Source organism: Rhineura floridana, chromosome 14 (genome assembly GCF_030035675.1).
Source record: "Rhineura floridana isolate rRhiFlo1 chromosome 14, rRhiFlo1.hap2, whole genome shotgun sequence".
NCBI lineage: Eukaryota > Metazoa > Chordata > Lepidosauria > Squamata > Rhineuridae > Rhineura > Rhineura floridana.
This window is the reverse complement of record NC_084493.1, coordinates 29,107,618-29,129,736: the sequence shown is the minus strand read 5'-3', so window position 1 is coordinate 29,129,736 and position 22,119 is coordinate 29,107,618. Positions and strand designations below refer to the sequence as shown.

The window sequence follows — 22,119 nt, the reverse complement described above, 5'->3', positions numbered from 1 at the left end:
TCCAAATGGATCCCAGGGTGGTTTATGATAGAATACAAACAACAACAACAACAACAACACAATAAATACAACACAACAGAGCAAAATGGTCCTATTAAACCCAGCAAATAAAATAGGTGGTGCCGTTAGGATAGCACTGTGAGGCAGAACTCCAGAGCCCCACTCAGCAAAATGAACAGGAGGGCCCCAAACACAGCAGGTTTGGCTTGTCACATTTATTTGTTTATTATTTGACACAGTGGATGTACTGCTTACTAGAGACCCCTTAACCAATGTTCTTCAACCTCTGGTCCCCAGGGTCCGGGACTACTACTCCCATCACTCCCAGCCAGCTTAGCCACTGGTCAAGGGATCATGGGAGCTGTAGTTCAACATCTGAGGACCCAAAGTCAAAGAACACTGCAGGCCTAAGTGGTTTACAAGAAAGTCTAAAATATTCATTCAAAATCCCAATAAAAAACAAACATTAAGAAAATAATTAATTGGCCTCTGGACAATATTCCTCAATTAGCTCTACTCCATCCATTTACAGAAGGAAATAGAAAACTGAAAAACAAAGCAATGGTTAGACACTGCACAGTTAGCAACAGCCAAGCACTGAAAGGTTGAAGGGAGCCAATATTGGTGTCACAAAGTTGGGCAAGTGGCATTAGCTGAAAAGCTTACTTGGAAATGAAATGTATTAGAGGGACAGATAAAAAGAGACTTTTTTATTGGAGAGTGGCTTGATTTTATTAGATTTCTTATTTAAAAAAATAACAATAGAACTCTTTCTCATTATGAACAAATTTAGAACTCTTGAGGCAAGTGTCTTAAATACTGCTTCACAGTGTTCATAGCTATGGTACCAGTGGGTTTATATGTTCATATCTTGATTATTCCTAGGACACAATCTCATGTGGTGAATGTGAATACTCGTTCCTTTCTCTTGATAATTTTCTTTCCGTTCTCATCAGTGCCTGTATCGACTTTTCTTTAATGGACTTTTCAAACAAAATGCATACACACTTCCATGGCCTCTTGGGGTGTTGCAGTTTTGTAGCTGTACCTTTGAAAAAATAGATCATAATTATATAAAGAGCAAGTTATATAAAACATTTTAAAATATAAAATAAAATCAGTAATTTAAAAACACTTATACTTACTAAAAATCACATGTTGGGGTAGGGTTGCTGGAACAAAGAAAGTTTTTAGCGAGGAACAAAAACAGTACAGTGATAGTGCCTCTCTAATATGTCAGGGAGTTCCCATGCGATGCCACACTAAAAGCTTGATTTCTTGTAAGTGCAGAATGAATATTACAGTGGTTCTCAACCTTTTTTGCTCCATTCCCCCCTTTCACCATTGTTCAGAATATAATTCCCCCCTTCCCAAGATAGTCTCTCATAGCGTGTTGACGTTTCGCGAGTGACGGTGGTGTTTCTCATGAGAGAAAAATTTCTTAGTTTATATTATAACAGAATTTCTTGGAGCACTTTCTGGTCTTTAAATAATAATTTAATTTTGCAAATGAAAATAATGCTGCATGTTCAAGAATCGATTTTAATCTGTGACATTCAATAAACTTTATTGAATGTCACAGATTAAATTAAAAACAAACTACAATTTTACATAATCTACAGGACATCACACTTTGCTGAACAGTGGTCCCAATTCCCCCCCTGGAACCCTAAAATTCCCCCCCAGGGGGAATTTCCCCCTTGTTGAGAACCCATGGAATATTATGTGGCACTTGTACAAGTGGCAGTTCTGCAGATCTAAGCAGTTGAGTGTGGCACATGCAAGGTGATCCTTCCAGTGAACTGGCCCCAAGTTGTTGAGGTCTGTATATACCAATAGTAACACTTGGAATTTGGCCAGTTAACAAATCGGCAGCTAGTGCAGATCTCTGAGTAAAGGAGTTCTGTGCTGACAGATCTCACCCCTGTCAGTACTTATGGTGCAGCATTCTGCACCACCTGTAGCTTTTGAACCAAATGAAATGAAAGCTCCACACAAAATGTGTTGGAGTAACTCAGTCTTGAACTCATCAATGCCTGAACTAATGTAGCCAAGCTATCCCGATCCAGAAATGGCTGGAGCTGTCTCTCCAGTCAAAGCTAATTAGGAATGGGTGAGAAATTTGATTCAGTTCGCATTTCAAACAGAATCTATCAAACTTGCACTTTCCAAAACAATGTAAAACCCAAAACACAGCTATCCTTCAAAATCTGCACTTATTTTAATTTTGCAATGCAGTTTACCAACCAACCAATGTTTACACAGATGCATATTAGGGGAATGTGTATAAAAATGAATATATGAGTGAAAATAACATACAAAATGCATTATATGATGAGATATTGCTTGCAAAATGTGTACATTAGATTAAACTGCATACAAAAATCCATGAGGATCTTTTTAAAAAAATCACAAATTGCTGTAGAAATATGGAGAACTGAATTTAAGACTGGAAAAATGAGAAACTGACAGAACTGACAGACCTTTTCATCCCTAAAAGTGATAACAGGTGTTCCTAGCCACTGAGGCCAGGTGGACCTCCAGTGTGAAAGCTGGATCCAGAAGCACCCCCAGACTGTGAACCTGCTCCTTCAGAAGGAAATTGGCCAAACCGGCAATTGGTCAATTTCTTGAACATGGGAACTACTCACCCACAGCGCCTCCATCTTGCCAGGATTCAAGTTCAGTTTAATTTCCCTCATCCAGCCCATCCCTGCATCCAGGCACCAGTCCAGGGCCTGCACAGTCTCTCCTGATTCAGATATTATGGAGAAGTAGAGCTGATTGCCATCAGCATCAGGGTAAGCATGGAAGTATTTGTCAATTTTGTTTATCTCAGTTTCTTATTTTTCTAATTTTAAATTCAGTTAATGCAGCAATTTACATTTTTTAAAAAAATAACTTCATGAAAATTCTTCAGCATTTTAGTGCAAATTTCTCCTAATAAACATTTTGCATGCAGTTTTGACTAATGTAAGAGAGCCATTGTGGTGTAGTGGTTAGAGTGTTGGACTACGACCTGGGAGACCAGGGTTCGAATCCCCACACAGCCATGAAGCGCACTGGGTGACCTTGGGCCAGTCACTGCCTCTCAGCCTCAGAGGGAGGCAATGGGAAACCCCCTCTGAATACTGCTTACCATGAAAACCCTATTCATAGAGTCGCCATAAGTCGGGATCGACTTGAAGGCAGTCCATTTCCATTTTTTTGACTAATGTACACATTTTTGCAAGCAATTTCTCCTACTATAATTGTTGTTTCTTATTTTCACTATTATTAGTATTCATATTATTATATTCATTATTATGCACACTTTCCCCATATCCATGCCTTTTTGTAAACATTGCTTGGAGAAGTGCAAATTTTGAAGGATTGCTGTGTTTCACTTCTCATCTTGTTTAGGAAACGGTGAATTTAATAGATTCGGCTTTAAATGCAAACTGAATTCAAGTTCTCCTCGATCCCTACATCAGAGTCATCACTATTTCATGAATGAATACACATAACTATCTAAAAATCTGTAAGACCATTAAGTCCTGAGTCTAACATTATTTAACTGCACCACTGTTTAAAACACAGAAAAAGACTGTGAGAATAAATGTCTTAGCTAAACAATGTAGGCTCTAGGCAAGACTTCCCAGAGAGGAAGTTTCATGAGATGGTACCACTACCAAAGAGGCTTTCTGCCTTACCTCAAATGTTAGGGGCACCTGAAGGAAAACCTTCACTGATGTTCTTGACACATGGGCAGGTTGATATAAGGACAAGAATCTCAACTCATTCACACATGCCGGTTGCCCATTAATGCCTCAGGCAATGAGTGATGTACTGGCCCTCCAGTATGTTATTTCAACTAGAAGTGTTCAGCAAGAAATCTGGTTGGAACCCCTTGCTGACTATGGCAGGCTGCTCTAATTTTTGGATATGAGGATGCTTACAGAGGAGAATTTGAGATCCTTCTTGTCTCTCACAAAGGGCGATTTATTTATGCCTCCCTGCAAAGGAATAGCTCAAAGCAGCTTACAAATAAAAAGCAAGCATTAAAAAGATTTGGGCTGCAATTGTAACCGCACTTTCCTGGGAATAAGCCCCACTGAATTTGGTGGGACTTACTTCTGAGTAGACGTGGTAGGCTTGCACTGTTGATTCAACAATGGAAATGATCAAACTGAAAACAGCAACAAAAAATCAAAAACATAAAGTGCAGCACTAGCAATCAATTATCTTCATGATCTAGATTTTTATTCTGTCATTTCTCCCAAAAGAGCCCAGGGCCCCAAACATCAAAACAGCAGAAATATATTTTTTAAAAAATTAAAACCAAATATTCTTACAACTAATAATTTCAGCATTTCCAGAAACTATATTTTTCAGCCACTAAACACCTGGTGAACTGGAATGTTTTTAAATTCCACCTGAACATTAACAATGATGGGGACTCACAGGAGGGCATTCCATAAGTGGAGGACCACTGGGGAGAAGGCCCTGTTACAGGTCAGCTCACAGTAATGGAACCACCAAGAATGCCTCCCTTGCAGTTGGAAGGCCCAAGATGATCATTTTTGGGGGAGGTCTTTCAAGCCATTTAGGGCTTTGTACATAAGTACTAACATCTTGAATTGGGCTGCCGGTGCAGGGATTTCAGGACTGGTGAAACATGTCACATGGTTTCTGGACCATCTTCAAGTACACATAGAGCACATTGCAGTGATCTAAATAAAGTAAGCACCAATGAAATCAAAGCCTTGTTTAAAAAGAAAAGTTTTCCATTTCCAATTGAACACAAATAATGAGAAAGATAACCTAATCTCTTGGGGCAGGGAGTTCCGCATGTGGGGTGCCACGGCTTGGAAAAGTTACTTTTTTGAACTACAACTCCCATCAGCCCAATCCAGTGGCCATGCTGGCTGGGGCTGATGGGAGTTGTAGTTCAAAAAAGTAACTTTTCCAAGCTCTGGCCACCACTGAAAAAGCCCTTGTCTGTTGCCACCAGCCTTGCCACTGGGGCTTTAAATACCTTGCCTGATTTAGTTCACTTGCAACAGCTTCCTTCTGGAAGCACCCTAATGCCACACAGTCCCTTTCCCATTCTTTGCCCATCCCCTAAAGTCACTCTGTCCATCAGAGATCTTCCAGGCTGTCCCATTTTGCTGAGAAGGTCAAGCGCAACACTGGCATGAATAGCCTCCTGTGCCTGAGAATGCTGAATCTTTTAAAGGGTGGTCCACTGGGGAGAATAGATATGTCACTCAGATGCTGGAATCATAGGCTGTCATAACATTAAATGGCATGTTAAATGGCACAGCAGATTCTGCCAGTTTCTTTGTGGTGTTGCTTCTCCCTGGCTCCTCTAATCAGCCACAACAAGCAGAACACAATGTTGGCAAGATCAGACCCAAGGGACAGAAGGGCAGGCAGGCTCCGGAGCTACATCTCAATTGTAGGCTTCAAGCAGATGCATCCCCATCACAGCCGCAAGAAGGAAAGAAAAGGTGTGTGTTGTGTATGGAGATGAGCAAATCATTTTGGTTTCTCTTTGTTTCTTTCCAATCTTAAGTTTGTTCTCCACATTTCTACATCAGTTTAAAAACAAAAACAAAAAACCTCAGCATTTTAGTGCAAATTTCTCCCAATATTTGCATGCAATTGATAAAATTGGTTTGGTATGGGTGGTCACAATAGACAGGGAGGGGGAAATTAGGATAGTGGTGAGCCCTGCAACAAAAAGCCTGATAACTTTTATTCAGCTTAGTTTAGCTTTATTTCATAGACTGTCTGACAAGAAAGAACATGGATCTAGGGCACCTGCTTCACACAAAGATGTATGGAAAGATACTTTTGTTTGATCAATGATATGCTTCGTAATGGTTAATTATGAAACATGGCATTGTATTCTTCAGGAGGAGGGGGTTCTGTTTGTTATCACATATAAAACAATCAATAAATGTTATAAAAAGATAGTGGTAAATAAAAAATGAAAATAAAAGACTGTGGTGCTGTAGACAATTCTTTTTTAGAAAAATGACCTTTTTTTCTTGCATGCTGGACTAATAAAACACAAGATGGAGCTCAATGTTTTACTTGATCCAAATTGATCATGAGAGTATCAGGAAACATAGCTTTGTAATGACTTGAATTATGGATCCCATAGAGATGAAGTATAATAAACATTTATTTTCCTTTTTGAATATGAGGTTTAAAAATACATTTAAATATCTGTGAACTTTCACATTTTAGTTAACTACTTAATTTGCATCCATTATTTAATTATATGTAATATCATGCAACTTTGTTTCTCCTGATTTTCTTTTTCCTTTTTTTTAAAAAAAAATGCAAATACTTTTTTTCTGTGAACTTACAATAAATAATTTAAGAAAAGATAGTGGTGAGCACCCTGAGGAATATTTATGGTGAAGGGACACTTTACTTAACCTCTCTCTCATTGCCAGACAGCTGAAGGGGGGGCGGGGAGAGGATTCATCCTTCCAACATTGCCCACTAGCGCAGAGCAAATATGTCAAATTTCTGCTTCTCTCAGTTTCAGTTTCTCATTTTTTTTCAATCTTAAGTTTGGTTCTCCACATTGCCACATCATCCATTTGCATTTTTTTTTAAAAAAAAAATCTGCTTATGAAAATTCATCAATGTTTTAATGCAAATTTCTCCTAGGCCACATTCTCACCATACATTTATTCCACTATCATTCCACTTTAAATAGTCATGTCTTCCTCCAAAGAATCCTGGAAAGTGTTGTTTGTGAAGGGTGCTGAGAGTTGTTAGGAGACCCTAATTCCCCTTAGAGCTCTACAATTTCAGGGTTCTGTGGGAAGAGGGACTGACTGATGAACCACTCTAACAATTGTAGCTCTGTGGGGGAAATATAATCACTTGCAGTGGTGTCACTTACAGGTAGGGATGGGGGAGAAATTTGATTCTGTTCATATTTAAAGCCAAATTTATTAAATTTGCACTTTTTGAAACAATATGAGAACTGAAACACAGCCATCTTTCCAAATTTGCACCTATCCAAATGTTGTGATGCAGTTCTCCAATGAAGCAATGTTTACAAAAATGCATATATTAGGAGAAAGTGTGCACAAAATGAATGCATGGTGAAAATAACATACAGAAATGCATTATATTAGGATAAATTGCTTGAAAAATGTGTTCCCTAGGCAAAACTACATACAAAAAGGTATTTATTAGGAGAAATTCACACTACAATGCTGAAGAATTTTCATGAGGATTAAAAAAAAATCCGCAAATTGCTGTATAAATTTGGAGAACCAAATTTATGATTAGAAAAAATGAGAAACCGAGAGAACCAAAATTGACAGATCATTCCCTCCCTACTCACAGGAGAGCCAGTGGGACATACTCCTAGCTGTCTTTTTCTGTTAAGGGTGCCCACTTTCTCTTCTTGCATATCCTTTTGATCTTAATTAATAAAGTTGTGGCTCATAAACCAACTTAGGGCCTTGTCTAGTGTGTGGTGGTAATCACCAGGTTTCCACTTGAGACTTGGCACATTTGGTGCTGGTAGAGAGAATGTATGTGCAAGTGTGTTCTAGTACATGCTTCCTGGGAAGTAATCTTCTTCACCAAAGACACTGAAATGCAATGTCAAGAAAAACTGATTTAGGGCTCAGCTGCAAGTACCTTATTGTATCTTTCCTTTCCTTTCCTTTCCTTTCAATGAATGATTTCAGCAGGGTTGGAAAATCCTCCCCACCCACCATTTTCTCTATAATATCCTCCTTCTCTGGAGGAACAAATGTCCTTACTCAGAACTGACTTTGTTTACCCTCCATGATGTTAGCGTATAGCGAAATTGTATTGGCTACGTAGCATTGCCTGAGAGAAGTCAGTTCTAGGAGGAGAGATGCCTCCCACAAAGAAGTCCATTCTGTTAGACAACCAACCAGTCATGTCATCATGTCCACTCAGCAGAAGGAGCAGAAGAGTCTCTAATGCCGCTGGGCTGGCTTGCCACATGTTGAAATAAGTGAAGTAATAGACATTACCGTCAGTGGTGGCTGGTGGCTCCATGGCACTGGGGCAGTGGAATCTGCTCTAGGTTTAAGTCCGAAATTTCAAGGAGTTGTCCAAGGTGCTTTCAAATCAACACAAGGTCACCACCACATATAAGAACAGGTATAAACAGAGTAAAATAAAACACTGCACTGTTTCTTTCTCCCCCTTCTCCCTCCAAGTCCTTTTTGTGTCATGCCTTTCAGGTTGTAAACCTGGTGAATGGAACCATATTATCACTGATCACTGTAAGCCACTCTGGGGCCTTATTTAGCTGAAGAATGAAGTAAAAACACTAAATAAATAAATGTTAGTTGAATTGAGATGACCATTCAGAGACAGCAGTAGCTAACCCCAGTTTGGGAGCCTCACTGCCCCTCCCCAAGACCCAAACAGTTTGGGTGGCAGCAGCAAAAGAAGAGTAGACTAAGTGTGGAGCCCAAGTGCCTGATGGGGGTACAAGTGGCCCCCTTCCTGGTCATATCAGATCAATTATTTGATGAGGGGGGAGTAACTGTCCTCATCTAATCTGCTGGATCAGCTGAGGAGAGGGGTGCTGTTTGCCTCTGTGTGTGTGTGTGTCTGGTTATTTGTTTGTTTGTTTATTGTTTATATCCCACCCTTCCTCCCAGTAAGAATACAAACTTGTAGAAAGTAACAACATCAACAACAATAGAAGTAACAACAGTAGTAGATAGTACTGTGCTACAGTGGCACCCACCAGACTTCTGGCCAGTCATGTTACTGCTACTTACTGGGAGGTAGAGGAGAAGGGGCAAGATAGCTGGCATAGTGCAAATGCACCACTGAGAGCACCATATTGGCTCTGCTGGTGTGTTTGCACAGTGCCAACCTCACCACTCCTTCCCCCTCTACCTCCCGGCAAGCAGCAGCAATGTGGTTGCCACTTATTGACCTCACCAAGGCCAGGTAAGCACCATTTCCCCTAACACGCTATCTGCTGTTGGACAATAGTAATCAATCAATCAACAACAACAATGGGGGATTGATTGATTTATTGAACACATTTATAGCCCATGTTTCCTCCAAGGAGCTCAAGATGGCATACATGGTTCTCCCCTCCTGATTTGATCTTCACAACAACCCTGTGAGGTAGGTTCAACTGAGAGACAGTGACTCACCTGGTGAGCTTCATGGCTGAGTGGGGATTCAAAGCTTTCTCTCCCAGGTCCTAGTCCAACACACTAACCATTACACCACACTGGCTGCCACACCTAGAATCAGGTGGTCCTTCAGATTAGGGATGTAAGAAGGCACCATTTTTCATCCCACTCCGTATTTGTTGCATGCAGCACTGTTTCCTGTCAGCTTCGGGGCTGGGAACTAGGCTGTAACTAAGCAGCCGGCAGCTAGCTAGGTCACAAATCTGCCAAGGCCAGCAGATAACAGAAGCCGGCTGGAGAAAGGAATGCCTGTAGCAACTGTACCAGTAGCAGTGTCCGTAAGCGTCGTCGAGGTGGGGAAGCTAGGTTCAGAAAGCCAGGGGTTCAGTCCAAAGAGTCTGGAGTCTGCGAACTACGTTTCACATGGAGGTCACGCCCGACGCTGTAGTCAGCAACACGCTGAAGCCAGGGTCTGTCTTTTAAAGAACACCTCTGCAGACAGAAGGGAACAATCACCCCTATGTCTTCTGCAAGTGTGCCGGCCTTAAACGGACAGGCTGGCTCCTCTGCTGCCTGACGTTCTGTCGCCTCTGCTCTGCGGGTGGGAGGGGAGCCTCCTGGTCACTGTCTGATTCGGGCTGAAGAGCTTCAGCTGTGTCTTGGACACTCTCCAGCTGAGGGGGAGTAGAAGCTGCATTTTCAGGAGTTTCCTTTGTTTCCCCTTCTGGGTCTGTGGCTGTTACTCCTGAGTCGTCCTCATCTGACGAGTCCTCCGAAGGGGCCATGACATTTCCATTCCATTGTGGTTCACCTTCCACCCAAACCTACGTTATCTGTCTCACTGTCCACTGTGGCAAAATTACGTAAATTACATAGGTTATGTTGTCATTATGTCATTCCACTCCACTCATTTCAATGCATAGGAAGCACAGGGCAAATGGGGGCGCGTGTAAGCAATTACATATATTTTGTGTACTAAAGCAACAACAACAGAAAATACCAATTGTATTTGCTGGATTGATTTCCATTTCAAACATGAGACAAATAAGCGAACATTGCCAACGTCCTCTACTATGTCCATTTTTGTCAGAATTATCCAACTTCCTCACTTCAGAGCTGACGGGAGGAGACCAGAAGTCGGGTTGTCATGCATCTCCTCTTTCCCCCTAGTTCTTTGCATTAGGTGAAACTTATGCCACTTCTTCCAGCTTTGCTCAAGCATGGCCCTGCTCCATCACCGTCATAAGACAAGGCTAGTTAAGAGAAGGTTCAAGAGACCAGGAGGAAAGGTGGTTCTTTGGACACCTCTGTGTTGCTTATTAACAAGGATCTGTCACCTTGCTGGGTTTAGGATGCTAATGTATGTCCATCAACATAACTTCTCCGGGGGGGGGGGGAGAAGGGAGCACAATGGCAAATGTATGTTTGGTATGTCAACCAAAGAGGGTCAGCAAGATTGACTGCAATCTCATGAAATACTTAATTCTCTCCTTATGAAGACAGACATTGTTGGGGATGTTAGGGTGACTTTTGTTCCCACCTAAAGTGGGCCTGCTTACCTCAATTCCCGGGTGGAAGTGCGAGCTGAGGAAAACCTGTTTGACTGCTAGGCTTTCGGCCAGGTACCATAGTAAAGACATACACGCACACAGCCTCTTGATCAAGAGTGGCCCCAGTCTTAACACAGGCACACAGCCTCGCAAGAATGAGAACCCTGTTTATTTTCAGCAGAGTCAATATATAGGGTTCAAGAGAGAAAAGGGCAATAAACAAAATGTAACACAACATTATTGACAACGTCAGAGACAAAGAACAGGCCCCTGCTACATTTCATTTGCTACGCATCAGATGTCAGGGTGTTCTTCCTTTGGATTCGGACTCATGAGCAATATGTTCTTAAGATAAGGGCCTGTGAGAGGGGATGTTTTGACACTTTGGGAGTCATAAAACAAAAGAACATATACACAGGAAAATGTGTGTAACCTGGAAAGGTCAAATCCCAGTAACTCTATGTGATCCTATTACTACTTTTCTAAGGGAGTATACAAAGAGAATTCAGAAGCAGTGCAAGCCTCTGATTATTTACAAGGCTGATAATAAAGTACAAGAAAATATAAAAATAAAACAATTGAAGACAGCAGAGTGCTTATCTTCTCAAAACATTGTTGTGGACTGAGAGGCATCTTCAGGGCTAAGTTCCCAGAGGCGAGGAAACGAAACCTAGAGCAGTTGTGCTCCCCCTCCCTCAGTGTCCCATCATGCTTTGCAGCGTTGGTTCACAAAGCCTGACAAGTGTCTCCAACCCCAGTGTGGGCCCAAAGGGGTTTTTTCTTCCTAACAGGGATGAAAGATTTATGCCACCAGCTGAGGACAGGGGGGGTGCATATCTCCTTTTCTCTTCTACCCCTATAAAAGATTAGCTATTTGATCTACCTGCCTATTTCTCATCTCTGGCAATGTGGGATGTTAGTTCATTATCTCGCCCTCATTTATTTCTGTTGGCATATTTTCTCTGTCTGGTGCATTTATATCTACCTGGATATCTATCATAATGTGGCTACCTACCTCTCTCTCAGAAAGGCCTTGTATTCCATCTTGGCTGCAGTTTAGGTCATTGTGTCTTTTGTTACTGATGATCTTGTCCTGGATATCTCTGGGCTTGCAGGTATAAAAATATATCTATTCCAAATACCATACCCAGAAATCTGTCATTTTATAATCTTATAGGGCAATCCTGTACCCAGAAGTAAGCCCCATTGAGTTCAGTGAGGCTTACTTCCAGGTATGTGTGCGTAGGATTATGGCCTAATGCAAACTGCAAGTATTTATACTTATCTGTTTCATTTGGCTGGATGTTTTTTTCTTCCTTGTGTTACTCAAATTTGGGGTGCATCCATACTAAACATGTGCTAGAATTGCCCCCAATTCGGATTTGGTACTGAATATTTAATTAATTCACTTATTCACTATTGTCACAAATCGGTTTTAGGGAGAAAGGGTGGGATATAAATGTAATAAACAAACTAAGAAAGAAACAAATAAATAATGTAGTGATTTTTCACAGCTATTTTTGGAAACTTTTTTAAAAAAACTGTGTCTAACATATTGATATTAATATCAATATTTAACCAATATTTCCTTCATCAATATTTCCTCTAATTTAGTGGTTTCCTTTAAAAATACAGTGATGTTTCCTTTAAAAATATAGATAATATCCGTATTTTTTTTTCCAAGAGGAGAAAAAAAAAGATCAGTAAAAGCAGTGGCTTGTGGACAAAAAATAAACTCAAATTATTATTATTATTATTATTTATTAAATTTATATACCGCCCGACTATCGATAGCTCTCTGGGCGGTGAACATAAAATAGTATAAAAATACAATGAATAACAAAATAATTTTAAAATACAATCAACAATACAATAAACATTATTAAAATTAGATCAATGTAACTTAAAATGCTTCAGAGAATAGGAAGGTTTTGACCTGGCGCCGGAAGGAAAGCAGAGTCGGCGCCAGGCGTACTTCCTCAGGGAGACTGTTCCATAGTTCGGGGGCCACCACTGAGAAGGCCCTAGATCTTGTCATCACCCTCCGGGCCTCCCTGTGAGTTGGAACCCGGAGGAGGGCCTTCGTAGCAGAACGTAGTGCACGGGCCGGTTCATATCGGAAGAGGCGTTCCGCAAGGTATCGTGGTCCCGCACCGTATAAGGCTTTATAGGTTAATACCAACACTTTGAATCTAGCCCGGAAACATATTGGCAACCAGTGCAAGCTGGCCAGAACAGGTGTTATATGCTCGGACCGCTTGGTCCTTGTCAGCAATCTGGCCGCCGCATTTTGCACTAGTTGTAGCTTCCGAACTGTCTTCAAAGGTAGCCCTACGTAAAGCGCATTACAGTAATCCAAACGTGAGGTTACCAGAGCATGTACCACTGATGTAAGGTCCTCTTTACTCAAATAGGGACGTAGCTGGGCTACCAACCGAAGTTGGTAAAACGCATTCCTAACCACCGAGGCTACTTGAGCCTCAAGTGAGAGGGAAGAGTCTAAAAAGACTCCCAGACTACGAACCCGGTCCTTTAGGGGGAGTGTAACCCCGTCCAGGACAGGGTATATATCCACCATCCGATCAGAGAACCCGTCCACCAACAGCATCTCAGTCTTGTCTGGATTGAGCTTCAGTTTGTTAACTCTCATCCAGTCCATTGTCGAGGCCAGGCAACGGTTCAGCAAATCGACAGCCTCACCTGAAGAAGATGAAAAGGAGAAGTAGAGCTGCGTGTCAGCATACTGTCAGCATACTGATGACAACGCACTCCAAAACTCCTGATGACCTCTCCCAACGGCTTCATGTAGATATTAAAAAGCAGGGGGGACAAAACTGACCCCTGCGGGACCCCATATTGGAGAGCCCGCGGTGTCGAGCAATGTTCCCCAAGCACTACCTTCTGGAGACGACCCGCCAAGTAGGAGCGGAACCACTGCCAAGCAGTACCTCCAACTCCCAACTCCGCGAGCCTCTCCAGAAGGATACCATGGTCGATGGTATCAAAAGCCGCTGAGAGATCAAGGAGAATCAACAGAGTTACACTCCCTCTGTCTCTTTCCCGACATAGGTCATCGTACAGGGCGACCAAGGCTGTCTCAGTGCCAAAACCGGGCCTAAAACCCGATTGAAATGGATCTAGATAATCAGTTTCATCCAATAGCGCCTGGAGCTGGCCAGCAACCACCCGTTCCAAGACCTTGCCCAGGAATGGAACATTCGCCACTGGCCTGTAGCTGTTAAAATTGTCTGGGTCCAAGGAAGGCTTTTTCAGGAGTGGTCTCACCACTGCCTCTTTCAGACAGCCCGGGACCACTCCCTCTCGTAAAGAGGCATTTATCACTTCCTTGGTCCAGCTACCTGTTCCATTCCTGCTAGTTTTTATCAGCCAGGAGGGGCAAGGATCCAGTACCGAAGTGGTTGCACGTACCTGTCCAAGCACCTTGTCCACGTCCTCGAGTTGAACCAACTGAAGCTCATCCAACAAAACAGGACAAGACTGTGCTCCGGACACCTCACTAGGATCTACTGCTATAACTTGAGAGTCTAGGTCCCGGCGGATACATGAGATCTTATTCTGGAAGTGATCGGCAAACTGATTACAGCGGGCCTCCGATGATTCCACCCTGTCCGGAGGATTTGAATGGAGAAGCCCCCGGACAACTCGAAAGAGCTCCGCTGGGCGGCAAAGAGATGATTTAATAGTGGCAGCAAAATGATGTTTTTTAGCTGCCTTCACTGCTCCTACATAGAGCTTAGTCGAAGCACTAACCAGCGCATAATTGTATCCGTCGGGAGTTCGTCTCCATTTCCGCTCAAGCCTCCTCCTATCTTGCTTCATCGCTCTCAGCTCCGGAGTATACCATGGAGCTGTATGAGCTCTACACAGGAGAGGGCGTGCAGGAGCGATCGTGTTTACAGCCCGGGTCATCTCCGTATTCCACAGAGCGACCAGGGCTTCAGCAGGAGCGCCAGTCCTATCAGCCGGAAAATCCCCCAGAGCCCTTTGAAAACCTTCAGGATCCATTAGTCTCCGGGGGCGGACCATTTTAATAAGTCCCCCACCCTTGCAGAGGGAAGAGGTTACTGAAAGTCTAAACTTCAGCAAGCAGTGGTCTGTCCATGACAAAGGGAGTGTTGTAAAACTCCCCACATCCAGATCACTTTCCCCATGCTCAGTAGCAAAAACAAGGTCTAGAGTGTGCCCCGATACATGTGTTGGACCACTAACATATTGAGACAGCCCCATGGCTGTCATGGAAGCCATGAAGTCCTGAGCCGCGCCAGACAAAGTGGTCTCCGCATGAATGTTGAAATCCCCCAGTACTATTAGTCTGGGGGACCTCAACAATATATCCGAGACCACTTCCGCCAGCTCAGTTAGGGAAGCCATTGGGCAGCAAGGTGGGCGGTACACCAAAAGGATTCCCAGCCTGTCCCTCTGGCCCAACACAAGGTGTAAACACTCCAGGCCAGTAACTGAATGAACATGGTGCTTGGTGAGTGAGATGGAACTCTTATAGACGACAGCAACCCCACCTCCCCGACCCTCAGATCTACCATGATGCTGGACCAGGTACCCCGGTGGGCAGAGCTGAGAGAGACCAACTCCTCCCTGCTCACCCACCCAGGTCTCGGTTATACATGCCAGATCGGCTGCCTCATCCACAATCAAATCGTGGACGAGGGAGGTTTTATTATATACCGATCTGGCATTTAATAACAGCAACTGGAGATCTGAGAGTTGGCTGATAGGACTACCAACAACCTTGCGGGTGTGGGAAGGACCGGAACAAGGCACAGCCACAACATGTCTGGACCGCGTTCCCCTTACCTGGCACGTCCTTCTCACAGCGCCATACCTTCCTTTGCCCGTCACTACGGCAATTGGGGCCCCCTCAAGTCTCCCCGCCTGATGGATAAAACTCTCTCTGAAGCACATAATACAACTAAAATATACAACAATTAAACGTATAAAAACAGCTATATATACAGCCATATATACAGCATATAAACAAACATACATTCATATAATCAGGCACCCATTCATCTCAAATTGCATCAACACACCAACAAGAAGTAAAAAAAAAGAAAAAGAAAGGAGCAGCACAGCAGCAGCAGCAGCCTCTCCTTCCCTTGGGGCGATGCTTTCTTTCTCCTGCAGGGCCTGGGTCTCCCAGGCCACCTCAGCCAGCCGGCTTATGTATCCCTCCAAAGAGGGACAGGTGGTAAGAATCAGTCCTGGCTGGCTGGGTACCGGGGGCCTGGTCCTGCCAGGCAGAAGTCCCTCTGGGAAGGGTGGTGGAGGTGGTGGTCCCGCAGCAGCAGCAGCACAGCAGCAGCAGCCTCTCCTTCCCTTGGGGCGATGCTTTCTTTCTCCTGCAGGGCCTGGAGGTCAGTAGAATGCTTGCAAACTGGCATTAGCCAATGGATCCCATCCAGATGTTTACTGTGGGATTGGTGCTCCTCGGGGATGGTGGTGTGAATCAGGAACTTGCCATCTCTGGATGCTATGGGAATGTTTCTTGGGTTTTGTCTCAGACAAAATCCAAATTGTATGGATGATGGTACGTACCATCACATGGACACTGTGAAAAAATTGCATGCATGAGGAATAGAGATGGGAGAGAAATGTGATTCAGCTTGTATTTATGGTGAGCTTACCAAACGCACATTTTCCAAAACGATATGCAAAGTGAAACACAGTCATCCTCCGAATTCATACTTCTCCATATTTTGCAATACAGTTCTCCAGCCAAGCAATGTGCACAGAAATGCATATACTATAAATGCATATATTAGTAAAAATGGATTATATTAGAGAAAATTGCTTTGCAAAAATGTATATATTATGGGATATTGTATATAAAAATGTGAATAGCAGGAGAAATTCCCACAAAAATGCTGATTTTTTTAAAAAAAGTTGCAAACTCATATAGAAATGTGGAGAATTGATTTTATGATTGGAAAAAAGAGAGTCTGAAGAAAACCAAAATTGGCAGATTTCCCCATACCTATTCTTCATGTGTGCAAATTTCTCACAGAATCCATATCATGTTTTGGGTATCAAAATGCATGCCCATATGCCCCCCCATTCAATCCACATTTATCCTTTCCAGGAAAAATCCAATAACTTAAAAAAAACACCCCTCTTGCAGCCAATGAACCATTTGCAATACCTGCATGACTCATTTAAAATATTAAGCCCCCATCTGGAAGGATCGCCTGAAATAATTCAAGGTGGGGTTTTTTTCTAGCAAGGGAAGGGAGAACCAGGAGAAGGAAATGAAGATATATTCAGGGTTTGCTCCACAACCATGTTGGCTAGTGATTTAAAAAAAAAATGAAGGAAAGCTTACTTCTAGGGATGGGATCCCTTGGCCGGTGCTGATTTGCAAGCATTCCATCAACAGGCTGGCATCAATTCGAATTAGTCCTGCTAGCTGCTGCTTTTACTGATCTGTGTTGTTTTGTTTTTGCTCATAAAAATATTGATACTAATATTGATATTTTAAAAGGAAATATTGATACATTGCTACTGCTACTGTTATTTTAGGGTTTGGGCTTTTTTTTTTATGGACCGGCACGGTTACCTGTAATTTTAATCCAGCAAAAGATAATGATGCTGAACCCCCTGGAAATCTGGGGAGATTAATATGTCCAAGTAACTTCAGTGGAACTTAATCATAACTAAGATCACTTTAGTGCATAATTGAAATGGGATATTGCTAGTGTGCTATCCGGTGCTTTTTTTGTTGTTAAAAAAAGAAGAGGCGCTGGTACTCAGTGATAAAAATGCTCTGGGTGTCAGTGTAACATGGTTGCCAAGGGCAGGGGAAAAAAGGATGTGCTGGTACTGTGTACTGGTGAGTTCCATCTTTTTAAAAAAATCACCGGTGCTGTCCAATTCAGGTGGAATACACTCCCTCCCCAGTGAAAAATTATGAATGTGGCCTCTGGACTTCTCCTGTGAATGAAATTTGGTCCTCTGATTTTCCAGTATCATCCCAGCAATGTTTCAACCATGATGGGGAGGGATGGAGTCAAAGCTGAACCACAGACAGCCATCAAGTGAGGCAAAACCCTAGAACCAGGATCTGAGAGGGTCAAGCCAAGAGGGTTAAGCCAAGGATTGCAGCTAAGGAGCATCAAGTCAGAAGTTGTAGCCAGGACACCAGAACCAGAGGAGAAGCCAGAGAAGAAGCCAAGAGCCAGGAAAGGCCACAATTGCCTAAGCAAAGCCCAATCATGAACAGGAAATCATTATACCTCTTCCTGTTGGAGTAAACAAATACTGCATGGTCACTTTAAGGGATATTTGGGGAATATCCCATGTACCTGTTTACCACGATGTAACTTCCTAATGGGGGGGTTTAGTCACCTGACTTCCTTCTCCTTTGTCCTGGGAGATTTTTGAATATTCTCCATTGCTGATCTTCCTACCTTTGAGAGAGGCTGCATGGCATGATGCTTTCTCTAAGAGCATCATTACAAACACCAAGATGGACTGAGACTTCTATATTTTTCTTTCTTCTAAGCTAGAGCCTATCTTCTTCTGAACATGTGAAGAGGTTGTGAGTAAACATTCTTTTCTTTTATCTAAAGGATTGTGTCTGTTGTTATTTATATAGAGAAAGGTGGGGCTGGTTTATATTCTCATTCTGCTGCTAGTATTTGTACAACTCTGCTAAGAAATAGGACCAACCAAATTAGTTCCTATTTCTGTGTGTATTTTTATAATACTGAACACTTCCTGCTCAGGAAAGCTATTGACCAACCGCAATGGGGTGGAGCCATGTCAATAGCTGGGAACCTTCTACTGCCCAGATAAATGCTCCAACCGCTGAGACCAGCATCTTTTGGCTCCTCCTCTCCTGGAACCTTTCCACGTCAGCCAGCCATTAGAAGAACATGTATTTAAGAACTTGTACCTGATTTTGCTTCTTTCATCTTTCCTCCCAATCCATTTTCCTTTTGTTTTGTCTCTTTCTCTCTTTTTAAAAATCTTCAAGCCTGAGAGTGAGGGCTGTCATGTTTTTAACAATTTGTAAGCATTTTTTTTTGACTGGAGCCTTTTTTTCTTGGCTAAGTGTGGGATCTCCCCCCCAATTATTTAAATATATAAATAAATGATGAAGTCACTATATGGGTAAATTGTGCACACAGCCATGGATTCCCAAATTTAAACCCAGCATCTTTCAAGAGCTAAAGGTCACTCCCACTGGGAAAGCCATAAGGGAGCTCACCGCATGGGGCAATTGTGCATTCAGCTGTGTGCTTCCAGATTTAATCCCTGAAGGACAGCAGTACCCTGGGGAAGTCCATGCCCCGTCCATGCATTGATCCCTATGCCAATAAGAACAGTGGTGTACACACCTTAAGTTCAATGAGTGCACAATCTGTGTACCTGTGTACACAAATAGTTGAGCTGTACACTCGTATAGTTATTTATGTGCAATGTTCCACAAGTATCTAGTCTGTGTCTGTGTGTGCTGTATAGTTCAGCTGTATAAACCAACAAGTGCATACTCTTTCACACAAACACACAAAGAGCCAGCATGGTGAAGTGGTTAGAGTGTTGGATTATGACCCGGGAAATCAAGGTTCAAATCCTCACCCAGCCATGAAGCTCACTGGGTGATGACTGGGTAATCTTGGGCCAGTCACTGCCTCTCAGCCTAACCTACTTCACAGGACTGTAGTGAGGATAAAATGGAGAGGAGGAGAAACATGTACACAACCTTAAGCTCCTTGGAGGAAAGGATCATAATGCGATCATAAATACACATGCAGAGACAGTTTGCACCTCTGTAACATATGAACAAGCTGTTTGAAGTGGGGCAAGTGCAACTCCTGTTTGGGTTCTTTTGTTTGTATTCCAGAATAAAGATAGAGTTAGGGTCCTCCAGCTGGCTAGGCTTTACCCATGCTCTTCTCTACCTAACTTCCTTCCATTGTAAACTGCAATGCTCAGGGAAGCTGACCTGCCCCTCCTTCCTTTTGTCTTCTTCTTCGACTGTCCAAGAGAGAGGAGACATCTTTGACTTTGCTGTCTCTCCTGAGCCATGAGGGCAATACCCACATCTGGGCATTGTGCCTCCAACTTTATTATTTATTTATTTATTTATTATTTTGTTTATATCCCGCCCTTCCTCCCAACAGGAGCCCAAGGTGGCAAACGAAAGCACTAATAACACTTTAAAACGTTATAAAAACAGACCTTAAAATACATTTAAACAAAACAACTTTAAAAAACATTTTTAAAAAGCTTTAAAGGGTTAAAAATATTGGTTTTTTAAAAAAGGTTTTTGTTTTGTTTTTTTAAAAAAACATATTAAAAAGCAATTCCAACACAGACAATTCCAACTGGGATAGGTCTCAACTTAAAAGGCTTGTTGAAAGAGGAAAGTTAGGAAACTTAATTAGTTAGAGCTAGGTATGCCTTTCCTATCTGTGGACATAATATATCTCGACTTCACCAAAGCTTTTGACAAAGTGCCCCATGATATTCTGATTAGCAAGCTAGCTAAATGTGGGCTGGATGGAACAACTATTAGATGGATCCACAGTTGGCTCCAGAATCGTACTCAAAGAGTGCTTATCTATGGTTCCTTCACAAACTGGGCGGAAGTAACGAGTGGGGTACCACAGGGCTCGGTCCTGGGCCCAGTGCTCTTTAACATTTTTATTAACGACTTTGATGAGGAGGTACAAAGTATGCTTATCAAATTTGCAGATGATACAAAATTGGGGGGCATAGCTAATACAGTGGAAGACAGAAACAAAATTCAAAGGGACCTCGATAGGCTGGAGCATTTGGCTGAAAACAACAGAATGAAATTCAACAGGGATAAATGCAAAGTTCTACACTTAGGAAAAAGAAACCAAATGCACAGCTATAAGATGGGGGATACTTGGCTCAGCAGTACGACATGTGAGAAGGATCTTGGAATTGTTGTTGATCACAAGCTGAATATGAGCCAACAGTGTGATGTGGCTGCAAAAAAGGCAAATGCTATATTAGGCTGCATTAACAGAAATATCATTTCCAAATCGCATGAAGTACTAGTTCCCCTCTATTCAGCACTGGTTAGGCCTCATCTTGAATACTGCGTCCAGTTCTGGTCTCCGCACTTCAAGAAGGATGCAGACAAACTGGAACGGGTTCAGAGGAGGGCAACAAAGATGATCAGGGGACTGGAAACAAAGCCCTATGAGGAGAGACTGAAAGAACTGGGCATGTTTAGCCTGCAGAAGAGAAGACTGAGGGGAGATATGATAGTACTCTCAAGTACATGAAAGGTTGTCACATAGAGGAGGACCAGGATCTCTTCTCGATTGTCCCAGAGTGCAGGATACGGAATAATGGGCTCAAGTTGCAGGAAGTCAGATTTCGACTGGACAGCAGTAAAAACTTCCTAACCGTTAGAGCCATATGACAATGGAACCAATTACCAAGAGAGGTAGTGGGCTCTCCGACACTGGAGGCATTCAAGAGGCAGCTGGACAACCATCTGTCGGGAATGGTTTGATTTGGATTCCTGCATTGAGCAGGGGGTTGGACTCGATGGCCTTGTGGGCCCCTTCCAACTCTACTATTCTATGATTCTATGATATACAAATTTCCATAACACAAGCATCTTGCCATTTAGCAAGGCAAATGGTGGAAAGCTGGGAAACTCTATGCCCAAACTGGGCCCAAAAGCCAAAGTCTGGGGTTGCATACACATCATACATTTAAAGCACATGCCCCTCAAAAAGAATCCTGGGGACTAAAACTTACCCATTACAAAGCTACAGTTCCCAGCAGCATCCTTAACAAGCTGCAATTTCCAGGATTCTTTGAGGGAAGCCATGTCTTTTAAATATGCTTTAAATGTATGTTGTTGTTGTTGTTGTTGTTGTTTGTTTCTACCCCGCCTTTTGGCCAAAAGGCCCTCAAGGCGGCTTACAAAAAACACAAATATAAAAATACATCAATAAAATACATCAATACATCAAAATACATCAATAACAATACAATTTACAATTTACAGTAGCCAAAATGATGTGTACACAGCCAGGTCTTTGAGGGCCATGGAGCAGCTTACCTGATGATAAAAGCTGCCTGTCTTTCCTTTCCTGGTCCTCACCCTGATCTGACAGCCACTCCCTCCCATTTCCCCAGCCTCTTGAGCTATCCCGGCTACCTTTGGTTTAATGAGCTGGCTGGCACAGGTGTGCATATAATGAAGAAATACATGCCCACACACAGACATGCAGGTCTCCCTGGAGAGTCTTCCCCTTCTGAAACATCTGAGCCCGTTCTCTAACTTGCTGAAGCTGGAAGCAATGGCAAACAAATGCCTCTATAAATTCTTCTGATCTGTGTTGGCTGGTGTTGCTTAAAAATAAGCAATTGACTCTTTGTCTGGA

The 22,119-nt window shown here is 42.6% G+C and overlaps 1 protein-coding gene and 1 long non-coding RNA gene across 8 annotated transcripts in view; one reads left to right on the top strand and one right to left on the bottom strand.

The window, feature by feature from the left end:
- LINGO1 (leucine rich repeat and Ig domain containing 1) overlaps nt 1-22,119 on the top strand; it is a 1,021,808-nt gene that overhangs the window by 529,752 nt on the left and 469,937 nt on the right. The gene's annotated exons all lie outside the window — the stretch shown is intronic.
- Nucleotides 799-9,331, bottom strand: LOC133370065 (uncharacterized). Its single transcript, XR_009759065.1, has 3 exons — nt 9,174-9,331; nt 8,025-8,113; nt 799-1,048 (listed from the first exon to the last, which is right to left on the bottom strand). It is a non-coding gene; the product is annotated as an uncharacterized LOC133370065 (long non-coding RNA).